We start from the raw sequence: 14,376 nt of genomic DNA, 5'->3' as shown, positions 1-14,376 counted from the left end.
TGTCTCAGAATCACAAAAGGCAGAATACCAGAAAACTTTAAGAGAATGTCTAAAGACGAGCCAAAAAATATCAGGAAACTCAATTAATGTGATTATATCAAGGCTAAAGTTCAGTCCTAAGCAGACTAGATAATGCAGAGGGACGCGTGAATGACTGTGAAGACAGGGGAAGAGAAAAACCTCGGTCAGAAGCAGACATAGGAAAGCAAGTGCAAACAAATGAAAACATTGCAGTTGAACCCTGGGTTAAGACAGGGCATGAAAGAATAGAAATCATGAGTCCCAGATGGAAAAGCAAGAGATAAAGAAACAAAAAATGTCTGAAAATTTATCTGTAGAAAAATCAGACTGAAACTTGCTGAAAGCCAAGAAAGAATCATCTATGCGAATTCAGGAATTACACAGCATCCGAAGGAGGTGGAATCCCAATAGACCTACCAGCAGCTGTATGATTCAAATCAACAAAGTTCACGAATATCCGAGTGATTTAAAATGCACCTGGAGGAAACAACATAGTCACAAGGAAACCTCCAGAGGGGTTTCAGCTGATATCTCGGCAGCAATATTGCAGGACAGGGAGGAGTGCCAGGACACAGACCATATCCTGAATGGACAAATGCTGCCACCTAGGGTAGCCTATGCCACATGAACACCATTTCAAATAACGGCAGAGCTAGAGAATTCTACAGACCGGCAAATCTTAAAAGAATTCAGCAGTTCAAAAGTTTTTCTAAAAGAAAGGTTGAGAAAACTCCCCTGAATAGAAAAGCAGCAAGATGGAATGGAAAGAAGAAACCATTATTGGAAATGCAAGAAGAGCATGTGTGGCAGAGAAGAAAGAAGAAGAACTTAAGGAGGACATCAAAACCCTAAAGATGGGAGAGGGAAGCAGGAAATCATAGGTGATTGGAAGCACTCTCTTAAGTGAATCAGCTTATTTGACTCTGTTTGAAGCGAAAGGAGAGATGCATGGCCTGACGTGTTTGCAAAACAAGCGAGAAGAAGACCAACAAAGAATCAAACCAACAAACAAGCACCAAAATGGTATGGTTGGCTGACATATACAAAGGGAACCATGATTATTCAAAAGAAAATACTCAAGGTGAGGTCAAGGGTCATTCAGAACGCATCGACCCAGTATCGTGGCTTGCATGTACTCAGCACACTTGTATTCGGAAATCAGAAGCGTGCATTCATATTCGTAAATTTTGATTCATAAGAGCATATCGTGACCTAACACTAATGCCGATTTGGAATCAAATGGTTTCCTAGTCCGTGATGTAGACTTGTATGTCTTCCAACAGGATGAAGGAATGCCATATTCTAGGCTACGTAGAGAAGAAATGTAAGAAGCCTATAACAAAGGCAAGTAGCTCTGCCAAAGTGTACTAAGTGCAAAGAGACCGACAGCAAAGTGCACATTGGGGTTGGTTTCATTTCTTGGAATTTCAGCCCCCATGAATCCAATGGATCCATGTCCTGAGAGTGTGGGTGTTTCAGCAGAACTCAGGCGACGCATATGTATTCCGGGTGTACGGATATTATAGGAACATAAGTCTCCTTTAGTGGGTCCCTGTGTACTGTGAACTGTTAGAAAGTTTAAAGACGTGTGAAACCATCAACTGAAAAGGGACACACTTCCCTCCATTGGTACGGTGCATAGAGCTCTGAACAAAAGGAAAGAGGGAAGAAGAAAGGCCCATGGGACGCTAGTGGGTAGAATCACATTTACCTTAGGAACCTCTCGTCGGATGCAGCCCCTCCCCCAACACTGACAAGATGCAGCAGCCATTGGGGATGGCAGTTAGCGGTTGGATTCCAGGTGGAATGTTGGTGTGTACCGCGAGGCTTGTTGTGGCTGTTGGATCCTAGGTAACCGGGCAGAGTTCTGTGGGTGGATCAGTGTGATGGCGGGGCTGCCGCCCTCTGTGGAGCTTGGCTTAGGTGTTTGGTCCGGGAAGCTGTGTAAGTTCGAGATACTGCTGCTGCCCAAAGACCTGAGGTCACAGGTCAGTTTCCAGAACCTGAAAGGGCAGACAGTGGAAGATCTGCCTGTCATCAGCTTACTGGTCAGGCTCCGAGGTACTTTCAGACTTGCCCAGTCCTGGTGAAGTCGACTTTAGGGGAGACACGAAGAGAAGCTGGCCGATAAGCTGGCTGCACGGATTGAGGAGAGATGCGAACACATGGATGAGAGATGTTCTGCTACAATGGAGAATACTGGCGTGGAGACAGCTGTAGAGGATACCAGGCTCAAAAGACATTCATGAGACATATTGAAACTCACTGATACAGGCAGAAACATACGGAGTGCCAACGTGGACTTGAGGAAGTTCCTCAATTCTCTTCTCCAATAACGGGTCCAAGGTCCCTGACGTCTGAAGGAGAAGAAATGGCAGAGATGATCAAAACGCTCCTGTTCTTGGAAGAGGTCGTGAGAATCCACACGTCCCAAGGGGCATTCCCAAGCCATTCAGACCAAAATTCAACAAGCCCAGGTAAGCCTTTTCCCAGGTTTGGGCCTAGCTAGTGAGCACTTGCCCTTGCCTCCCCTCCACTCAGGCATCCATTTTGAAGGATCAGTACCTGAGCTGCAATGAAGCCATTACGAGAAGAGCAAGCCCCTCCTAGAATCAGAGTTCCTCCAGCTTCACTCTCTGTGAACAACAGTGAACACCTTAAAGGTCAAATAGTCTCGGCTGAAATAGATAAAATTGAATACTTAGCTCACACCTAGAAACGATGTCCTTCCGCTAGATTCAGCAAATGTTGTGTTTATGTCTTCCCTGGGGTGAAGGGAGTGTGGTAAGTGAGGGGAATCTTTGACTGAACATGAATCTGTATTAGGCTTCAGTTTTTCAAGACAGTGAAGGTAAATAGTGCCAGTCAGAAAGTGAACTGAACTGTAAAAGTCGCCAATGACATTAAAGACACAGCTTATGTGGATCGTCTTTCACTTGAGTCAAACCCCCGGGGGCACTATATCATGGGGGTGCAGACTTGGTTGCGTTAAATGGCTTTAAACTACAGGATCGGATGATTAAGCGTTCTCAACACTGATAGAAAAACACCTGGTTCTCAATAGACTAGCATAACTGCAGCAGGATTCTCCTAGCTAGAATGCCTCAAGGTGCTTTTGGATTCAAACCTAAATGTATATATTTGGTTTGGTTCCTCTTGTATATTCCTAGAGAGGGATGTTACCCCTTGAAATGCCAACATTGGCCAGTAGGTGTCATTGGGATACAGGGCACCACATGCACAAGTGTATCCAAGGTTGGGGGTTATTCCATGTTTCCAAAAGTTATTTCATGGTTCCTGTTGGTTTCGGAGGCTTCAACCTTAAAGAGCTGACATGACCCCTTGAACAGTTTGGACTGCTAGTTTGCATTCTATCTGTCTAGCTTTTCCGTAGAGCTGACACAATGTTACCAAAATTGACAAGTCTGGCTTCTAGGTCGATTTAGTGTGTTTCAAAAATTAACTCCATTTTCGTATAACTCCCAAAACATGTAAATGAGTTCTGTTAAACTTCTTAAAGTCTGCAAATGGGATATCAACACAATGTCAAAATAGTTGTCTTCGGACAATCCCTCCCACCACGGCTGTATAGAAACAAAGAGCTAAGCAAATATCACATTTCTGTGAAATGTATCTGGATAGTGTTGATTCATCGATGCCCAGTTGGCAGAGAAGAAGTGCAACCTGCACTCACTCGCTCCCATGTACAGAGCAATGGAAACATCCACTCACCCAGCCCTTAGCATAGGACACTGGCCGAAGAGAGGTCTGTTACTCCCAAAGACAGGATGAGGCCTCAGGACACATGGAAGCAGGAGAATGCAAAGCAGGGAATGGAAACCAGTGCAGGTTCGGACCCCTGGTGATGGAGCAACGAGGGTGAAACTCTGTTTAACTTGGACGCACACTCTCAAGCGGACAGGAGACATGGGTTTGAAGGTGATGTGCTGAGATTTACAAGAGTGCACAGCAGATGCTTGGCTGAGAGAACTCAAAGAAACCAGCGCAAAATATCCCCACAGTTAATTCTGAGACCAAGATCCCAGCTGCCAAATTTGAGGTAGCAGAGGCAATGGTCAGTGAGGCATAGAGCTACGGATGATGGCACACGCTGAGTCTCAGGGATCTGGAGTGCGCTGTGGGATGTGGTGGGTCGAATCAAGAGAGCAAACCGAACTGTGTACCAATAATAAATCAACCACACTGGTCGCGCGGTTGCGATTACCGATATGTCCCATGGCCACACCCAGTACATCTGCAGGACCAGGGACCAATTGGGAATTTTGCCAATAGAGCACGTGTGGGGCTGAATCAGAGATATCGTGCATCTGGTCTGAGGGATCCAGGGGGCCTTGAATTTGAAATCAGAATGAAAAGCCTTAGGATATGCTACATTCATAACCTGGGCTGGGATTATGGTTTGGTTTGAGTCACAGGATGCGCAACAACTCTGTGGTTGCCTTCGTGCACCCGTGCCACAAGGATGAGAGGACAAGGAAGAGTGGTCCAAGTCCACAGCGTGAGAAGAGGAAGCATTCCCTTCAGCACTATCTCCCAAAAGCGGATGCTACATTTTGGATGGCACCGGCACGGTACGGCACCTAGGACAACAAGGAAGGTCTGCGGGATCATTCCAGCAGGCCCTGATATGTGACATCCATAGATATGCTTCCACTGGTGTTTCTGTAGACAGAGAAGCTCTGGAAAGAACTGATTTCATTGGGACATTCCCGTGGCAATTAAAAGCAGCAGAGCACTCTCAGTTTGCTGTTTTGGAAACACTCCAAAATGACATAGAGAAGAATGCAGAGCTGAGAACTTTTAGAAGCTTCATTTCCACAAGAGGAAGTGTCCTGTGCACTTTCAGAAGTGTGAGATAAGTATAATCAAAATGAAGTTATGCTAATCGAAGTAGTATGGGTTGTTCATCACAACTAATGCAACACCAGCAATTGGAGATATACCAAACAACACACACAGGTACAGGTTATGGCATCAATGCCTAGGAGAAATTGTCCTCACAGAAATCCCATGGAATTGCGTAGAGACAAGAGTCTAAAATTTTCAATTAACAAAGCCCTAGAAGTCTACATTAGATACCTGATATTACCTGACCAGTAGAGATGAAGAAGAACAGTAAAAGAAACAGGAAGTACCATTTTCAGTTCCAAAGATATTGAAGGCGCAAAAGATAAGCTTTCAAACAACTAGTCTGCAAAACGCTATCCAGAACAAGTGTTGAAAATGAAGGTCAGGAAAACACTGAAGAACACCAGTGTCTCAGAATCACAAAAGGCAGAATACCAGAAAAGGGGAAGAGAAAGTCTCAACACGAGCCAAAAATATCAGGAAACTCAATGGTTGTGATAATATCAGGGCTAAAATTCAGTCCTTAGCAGACTAGATAATGCAGAGGGACGCGTGAATGACTGTGAAGACAGGGGAAGAGAAAAACCTCGGTCAGAAGCAGACATAGGAAAGCAAGTGCAAACAAATGAAAACATTGCAGTTGAACCCTGGGTTAAGACAGGGCATGAAAGAATAGAAATCATGAGTCCCAGATGGAAAAGCAAGAGATAAAGAAACAAAAAATGTCTGAAAATTTATCTGTAGAAAAATCAGACTGAAACTTGCTGAAAGCCAAGAAAGAATCATCTATGCGAATTCAGGAATTACACAGCATCCGAAGGAGGTGGAATCCCAATAGACCTACCAGCAGCTGTATGATTCAAATCAACAAAGTTCACGAATATCCGAGTGATTTAAAATGCACCTGGAGGAAACAACATAGTCACAAGGAAACCTCCAGAGGGGTTTCAGCTGATATCTCGGCAGCAATATTGCAGGACAGGGAGGAGTGCCAGGACACAGACCATATCCTGAATGGACAAATGCTGCCACCTAGGGTAGCCTATGCCACATGAACACCATTTCAAATAACGGCAGAGCTAGAGAATTCTACAGACCGGCAAATCTTAAAAGAATTCAGCAGTTCAAAAGTTTTTCTAAAAGAAAGGTTGAGAAAACTCCCCTGAATAGAAAAGCAGCAAGATGGAATGGAAAGAAGAAACCATTATTGGAAATGCAAGAAGAGCATGTGTGGCAGAGAAGAAAGAAGAAGAACTTAAGGAGGACATCAAAACCCTAAAGATGGGAGAGGGAAGCAGGAAATCATAGGTGATTGGAAGCACTCTCTTAAGTGAATCAGCTTATTTGACTCTGTTTGAAGCGAAAGGAGAGATGCATGGCCTGACGTGTTTGCAAAACAAGCGAGAAGAAGACCAACAAAGAATCAAACCAACAAACAAGCACCAAAATGGTATGGTTGGCTGACATATACAAAGGGAACCATGAGTATTCAAAAGAAAATACTCAAGGTGAGGTCAAGGGTCATTCAGAACGCATCGACCCAGTATCGTGGCTTGCATGTACTCAGCACACTTGTATTCGGAAATCAGAAGCGTGCATTCATATTCGTAAATTTTGATTCATAAGAGCATATCGTGACCTAACACTAATGCCGATTTGGAATCAAATGGTTTCCTAGTCCGTGATGTAGACTTGTATGTCTTCCAACAGGATGAAGGAATGCCATATTCTAGGCTACGTAGAGAAGAAATGTAAGAAGCCTATAACAAAGGCAAGTAGCTCTGCCAAAGTGTACTAAGTGCAAAAGAGACCGACAGCAAAGTGCACATTGGGGTTGGTTTCATTTCTTGGAATTTCAGCCCCCATGAATCCAATGGATCCATGTCCTGAGAGTGTGGGTGTTTCAGCAGAACTCAGGCGACGCATATGTATTCCGGGTGTACGGATATTATAGGAACATAAGTCTCCTTTAGTGGGTCCCTGTGTACTGTGAACTGTTAGAAAGTTTAAAGACGTGTGAAACCATCAACTGAAAAGGGACACACTTCCCTCCATTGGTACGGTGCATAGAGCTCTGAACAAAAGGAAAGAGGGAAGAAGAAAGGCCCATGGGACGCTAGTGGGTAGAATCACATTTACCTTAGGAACCTCTCGTCGGATGCAGCCCCTCCCCCAACACTGACAAGATGCAGCAGCCATTGGGGATGGCAGTTAGCGGTTGGATTCCAGGTGGAATGTTGGTGTGTCCCGCGAGGCTTGTTGTGGCTGTTGGATCCTAGGTAACCGGGCAGAGTTCTGTGGGTGGATCAGTGTGATGGAGGGGCTGCCGCCCTCTGTGGAGCTTGACTTAGGTCTTTGGTCCGGGAAGCTGTGTAAGTTCGAGATACTGCTGCTGCCCAAAGACCTGAGGTCACAGGTCAGTTTCCAGAACCTGAAAGGGCAGACAGTGGAAGATCTGCCTGTCATCAGCTTACTGGTCAGGCTCCGAGGTACTTTCAGACTTGCCCAGTCCTGGTGAAGTCGACTTTAGGGGAGACACGAAGAGAAGCTGGCCGATAAGCTGGCTGCACGGATTGAGGAGAGATGCGAACACATGGATGAGAGATGTTCTGCTACAATGGAGAATACTGGCGTGGAGACAGCTGTAGAGGATACCAGGCTCAAAAGACATTCATGAGACATATTGAAACTCACTGATACAGGCAGAAACATACGGAGTGCCAACGTGGACTTGAGGAAGTTCCTCAATTCTCTTCTCCAATAACGGGTCCAAGGTCCCTGACGTCTGAAGGAGAAGAAATGGCAGAGATGATCAAAACGCTCCTGTTCTTGGAAGAGGTCGTGAGAATCCACACGTCCCAAGGGGCATTCCCAAGCCATTCAGACCAAAATTCAACAAGCCCAGGTAAGCCTTTTCCCAGGTTTGGGCCTAGCTAGTGAGCACTTGCCCTTGCCTCCCCTCCACTCAGGCATCCATTTTGAAGGATCAGTACCTGAGCTGCAATGAAGCCATTACGAGAAGAGCAAGCCCCTCCTAGAATCAGAGTTCCTCCAGCTTCACTCTCTGTGAACAACAGTGAACACCTTAAAGGTCAAATAGTCTCGGCTGAAATAGATAAAATTGAATACTTAGCTCACACCTAGAAACGATGTCCTTCCGCTAGATTCAGCAAATGTTGTGTTTATGTCTTCCCTGGGGTGAAGGGAGTGTGGTAAGTGAGGGGAATCTTTGACTGAACATGAATCTGTATTAGGCTTCAGTTTTTCAAGACAGTGAAGGTAAATAGTGCCAGTCAGAAAGTGAACTGAACTGTAAAAGTCGCCAATGACATTAAAGACACAGCTTATGTGGATCGTCTTTCACTTGAGTCAAGCCCCCGGGGGCACTATATCATGGGGGTGCAGACTTGGTTGCGTTAAATGGCTTTAAACTACAGGATCGGATGATTAAGCGTTCTCAACACTGATAGAAAAACACCTGGTTCTCAATAGACTAGCATAACTGCAGCAGGATTCTCCTAGCTAGAATGCCTCTAGGTGCTTTTGGATTCAAACCTAAATGTATATATTTGGGTTGTTTCCTCTTGTATTTTCCTAGAGAGGGATGTTACCCCTTGAAATGCCAACATTGGCCAGTAGGTGTCATTGGGATACAGGGCACCACATGCACAAGTGTATCCAAGGTTGGGGGTTATTCCATGTTTCCAAAAGTTATTTCATGGTTCCTGTTGGTTTCGGAGGCTTCAACCTTAAAGAGCTGACATGACCCCTTGAACAGTTTGGACTGCTAGTTTGCATTCTATCTGTCTAGCTTTTCCGTAGAGCTGACACAATGTTACCAAAATTGACAAGTCTGGCTTCTAGGTCGATTTAGTGTGTTTCAAAAAATAACTCCATTTTCGTATAACTCCCAAAACATGTAAATGAGATCTGTTAAACTTCTTAAAGACTGCAAATGGGATATCAACACAATGTCAAAATAGTTGTCTTCGGACAATCCCTCCCACCACGGCTGTATAGAAACAAAGAGCTAAGCAAATATCACATTTCTGTGAAATGTATCTGGATAGTGTTGATTCATCGATGCCCAGTTGGCAGAGAAGAAGTGCAACCTGCACTCACTCGCTCCCATGTACAGAGCAATGGAAACATCCACTCACCCAGCCCTTAGCATAGGACACTGGCCGAAGAGAGGTCTGTTACTCCCAAAGACAGGATGAGGCCTCAGGACACATGGAAGCAGGAGAATGCAAAGCAGGGAATGGAAACCAGTGCAGGTTCGGACCCCTGGTGATGGAGCAACAAGGGTGAAACTCTGTTTAACTTGGACGCACACTCTCAAGCGGACAGGAGACATGGGTTTGAAGGTGATGTGCTGAGATTTACAAGAGTGCACAGCAGATGCTTGGCTGAGAGAACTCAAAGAAACCAGCGCAAAATATCCCCACAGTTAATTCTGAGACCAAGATCCCAGCTGCCAAATTTGAGGTAGCAGAGGCAATGGTCAGTGAGGCATAGAGCTACGGATGATGGCACACGCTGAGTCTCATGGATCTGGAGTGCGTTGTGGGATGTGGTGGGTCGAATCAAGAGAGCAAACCGAACTGTGTACCAATAATAAATCAACCACACTGGTCGCGCGGTTGCGATTACCGATATGTCCCATGGCCACACCCAGTACATCTGCAGGACCAGGGACCAATTGGGAATTTTGCCAATAGAGCACGTGTGGGGCTGAATCAGAGATATCGTGCATCTGGTCTGAGGGATCCAGGGGGCCTTGAATTTGAAATCAGAATGAAAAGCCTTAGGATATGCTACATTCATAACCTGGGCTGGGATTATGGTTTGGTTTGAGTCACAGGATGCGCAACAACTCTGTGGTTGCCTTCGTGCACCCGTGCCACAAGGATGAGAGGACAAGGAAGAGTGGTCCAAGTCCACAGCGTGAGAAGAGGAAGCATTCCCTTCAGCACTATCTCCCAAAAGCGGATGCTACATTTTGGATGGCACCGGCACGGTACGGCACCTAGGACAACAAGGAAGGTCTGCGGGATCATTCCAGCAGGCCCTGATATGTGACATCCATAGATATGCTTCCACTGGTGTTTCTGTAGACAGAGAAGCTCTGGAAAGAACTGATTTCATTGGGACATTCCCGTGGCAATTAAAAGCAGCAGAGCACTCTCAGTTTGCTGTTTTGGAAACACTCCAAAATGACATAGAGAAGAATGCAGAGCTGAGAACTTTTAGAAGCTTCATTTCCACAAGAGGAAGTGTCCTGTGCACTTTCAGAAGTGTGAGATAAGTATAATCAAAATGAAGTTATGCTAATCGAAGTAGTATGGGTTGTTCATCACAACTAATGCAACACCAGCAATTGGAGATATACCAAACAACACACACAGGTACAGGTTATGGCATCAATGCCTAGGAGAAATTGTCCTCACAGAAATCCCATGGAATTGCGTAGAGACAAGAGTCTAAAATTTTCAATTAACAAAGCCCTAGAAGTCTACATTAGATACCTGATATTACCTGACCAGTAGAGATGAAGAAGAACAGTAAAAGAAACAGGAAGTACCATTTTCAGTTCCAAAGATATTGAAGGCGCAAAAGATAAGCTTTCAAACAACTAGTCTGCAAAACGCTATCCAGAACAAGTGTTGAAAATGAAGGTCAGGAAAACACTGAAGAACACCAGTGTCTCAGAATCACAAAAGGCAGAATACCAGAAAACTTTAAGAGAATGTCTAAAGACGAGCCAAAAAATATCAGGAAACTCAATTAATGTGATTATATCAAGGCTAAAGTTCAGTCCTAAGCAGACTAGATAATGCAGAGGGACGCGTGAATGACTGTGAAGACAGGGGAAGAGAAAAACCTCGGTCAGAAGCAGACATAGGAAAGCAAGTGCAAACAAATGAAAACATTGCAGTTGAACCCTGGGTTAAGACAGGGCATGAAAGAATAGAAATCATGAGTCCCAGATGGAAAAGCAAGAGATAAAGAAACAAAAAATGTCTGAAAATTTATCTGTAGAAAAATCAGACTGAAACTTGCTGAAAGCCAAGAAAGAATCATCTATGCGAATTCAGGAATTACACAGCATCCGAAGGAGGTGGAATCCCAATAGACCTACCAGCAGCTGTATGATTCAAATCAACAAAGTTCACGAATATCCGAGTGATTTAAAATGCACCTGGAGGAAACAACATAGTCACAAGGAAACCTCCAGAGGGGTTTCAGCTGATATCTCGGCAGCAATATTGCAGGACAGGGAGGAGTGCCAGGACACAGACCATATCCTGAATGGCCAAATGCTGCCACCTAGGGTAGCGAATGCCACATGAACACCATTTCAAATAACGGCAGAGCTAGAGAATTCTACAGACCGGCAAATCTTAAAAGAATTCAGCAGTTCAAAAGTTTTTCTAAAAGAAAGGTTGAGAAAACTCCCCTGAATAGAAAAGCAGCAAGATGGAATGGAAAGAAGAAACCATTATTGGAAATGCAAGAAGAGCATGTGTGGCAGAGAAGAAAGAAGAAGAACTTAAGGAGGACATCAAAACCCTAAAGATGGGAGAGGGAAGCAGGAAATCATAGGTGATTGGAAGCACTCTCTTAAGTGAATCAGCTTATTTGACTCTGTTTGAAGCGAAAGGAGAGATGCATGGCCTGACGTGTTTGCAAAACAAGCGAGAAGAAGACCAACAAAGAATCAAACCAACAAACAAGCACCAAAATGGTATGGTTGGCTGACATATACAAAGGGAACCATGAGTATTCAAAAGAAAATACTCAAGGTGAGGTCAAGGGTCATTCAGAACGCATCGACCCAGTATCGTGGCTTGCATGTACTCAGCACACTTGTATTCGGAAATCAGAAGCGTGCATTCATATTCGTAAATTTTGATTCATAAGAGCATATCGTGACCTAACACTAATGCCGATTTGGAATCAAATGGTTTCCTAGTCCGTGATGTAGACTTGTATGTCTTCCAACAGGATGAAGGAATGCCATATTCTAGGCTACGTAGAGAAGAAATGTAAGAAGCCTATAACAAAGGCAAGTAGCTCTGCCAAAGTGTACTAAGTGCAAAAGAGACCGACAGCAAAGTGCACATTGGGGTTGGTTTCATTTCTTGGAATTTCAGCCCCCATGAATCCAATGGATCCATGTCCTGGGAGTGTGGGTGTTTCAGCAGAAATCAGGCGACGCATATGTATTCCGGGTGTACGGATATTATAGGAACATAAGTCTCCTTTAGTGGGTCCCTGTGTACTGTGAACTGTTAGAAAGTTTAAAGACGTGTGAAACCATCAACTGAAAAGGGACACACTTCCCTCCATTGGTACGGTGCATAGAGCTCTGAACAAAAGGAAAGAGGGAAGAAGAAAGGCCCATGGGACGCTAGTGGGTAGAATCACATTTACCTTAGGAACCTCTCGTCGGATGCAGCCCCTCCCCCAACACTGACAAGATGCAGCAGCCATTGGGGATGGCAGTTAGCGGTTGGATTCCAGGTGGAATGTTGGTGTGTACCGCGAGGCTTGTTGTGGCTGTTGGATCCTAGGTAACCGGGCAGAGTTCTGTGGGTGGATCAGTGTGATGGAGGGGCTGCCGCCCTCTGTGGAGCTTGGCTTAGGTGTTTGGTCCGGGAAGCTGTGTAAGTTCGAGATACTGCTGCTGCCCAAAGACCTGAGGTCACAGGTCAGTTTCCAGAACCTGAAAGGGCAGACAGTGGAAGATCTGCCTGTCATCAGCTTACTGGTCAGGCTCCGAGGTACTTTCAGACTTGCCCAGTCCTGGTGAAGTCGACTTTAGGGGAGACACGAAGAGAAGCTGGCCGATAAGCTGGCTGCACGGATTGAGGAGAGATGCGAACACATGGATGAGAGATGTTCTGCTACAATGGAGAATACTGGCGTGGAGACAGCTGTAGAGGATACCAGGCTCAAAAGACATTCATGAGACATATTGAAACTCACTGATACAGGCAGAAACATACGGAGTGCCAACGTGGACTTGAGGAAGTTCCTCAATTCTCTTCTCCAATAACGGGTCCAAGGTCCCTGACGTCTGAAGGAGAAGAAATGGCAGAGATGATCAAAACGCTCCTGTTCTTGGAAGAGGTCGTGAGAATCCACACGTCCCAAGGGGCATTCCCAAGCCATTCAGACCAAAATTCAACAAGCCCAGGTAAGCCTTTTCCCAGGTTTGGGCCTAGCTAGTGAGCACTTGCCCTTGCCTCCCCTCCACTCAGGCATCCATTTTGAAGGATCAGTACCTGAGCTGCAATGAAGCCATTACGAGAAGAGCAAGCCCCTCCTAGAATCAGAGTTCCTCCAGCTTCACTCTCTGTGAACAACAGTGAACACCTTAAAGGTCAAATAGTCTCGGCTGAAATAGATAAAATTGAATACTTAGCTCACACCTAGAAACGATGTCCTTCCGCTAGATTCAGCAAATGTTGTGTTTATGTCTTCCCTGGGGTGAAGGGAGTGTGGTAAGTGAGGGGAATCTTTGACTGAACATGAATCTGTATTAGGCTTCAGTTTTTCAAGACAGTGAAGGTAAATAGTGCCAGTCAGAAAGTGAACTGAACTGTAAAAGTCGCCAATGACATTAAAGACACAGCTTATGTGGATCGTCTTTCACTTGAGTCAAGCCCCCGGGGGCACTATATCATGGGGATGCAGACTTGGTTGCGTTAAATGGCTTTAAACTACAGGGTCGGATGATTAAGCGTTCTCAACACTGATAGAAAAACACCTGGTTCTCAATAGACTAGCATAACTGCAGCAGGATTCTCCTAGCTAGAATGCCTCTAGGTGCTTTTGGATTCAAACCTAAATGTATATATTTGGGTTGTTTCCTCTTGTATTTTCCTAGAGAGGGATGTTACCCCTTGAAATGCCAACATTGGCCAGTAGGTGTCATTGGGATACAGGGCACCACATGCACAAGTGTATCCAAGGTTGGGGGTTATTCCATGTTTCCAAAAGTTATTTCATGGTTCCTGTTGGTTTCGGAGGCTTCAACCTTAAAGAGCTGACATGACCCCTTGAACAGTTTGGACTGCTAGTTTGCATTCTATCTGTCTAGCTTTTCCGTAGAGCTGACACAATGTTACCAAAATTGACAAGTCTGGCTTCTAGGTCGATTTAGTGTGTTTCAAAAAATAACTCCATTTTCGTATAACTCCCAAAACATGTAAATGAGATCTGTTAAACTTCTTAAAGACTGCAAATGGGATATCAACACAATTTCAAAATAGTTGTCTTCGGACAATCCCTCCCACCACGGCTGTATAGAAACAAAGAGCTAAGCAAATATCACATTTCTGTGAAATGTATCTGGATAGTGTTGATTCATCGATGCCCAGTTGGCAGAGAAGAAGTGCAACCTGCACTCACTCGCTCCCATGTACAGAGCAATGGAAACATCCACTCACCCAGCCCTTAGCATAGGACACTGGCCGA

This window comes from Vicugna pacos, unplaced genomic scaffold (genome assembly GCF_048564905.1).
Source record: "Vicugna pacos unplaced genomic scaffold, VicPac4 scaffold_20, whole genome shotgun sequence".
Classification (NCBI taxonomy): Eukaryota; Metazoa; Chordata; class Mammalia; order Artiodactyla; family Camelidae; genus Vicugna; species Vicugna pacos.
Note: the sequence above shows the minus strand (reverse complement) of the source record.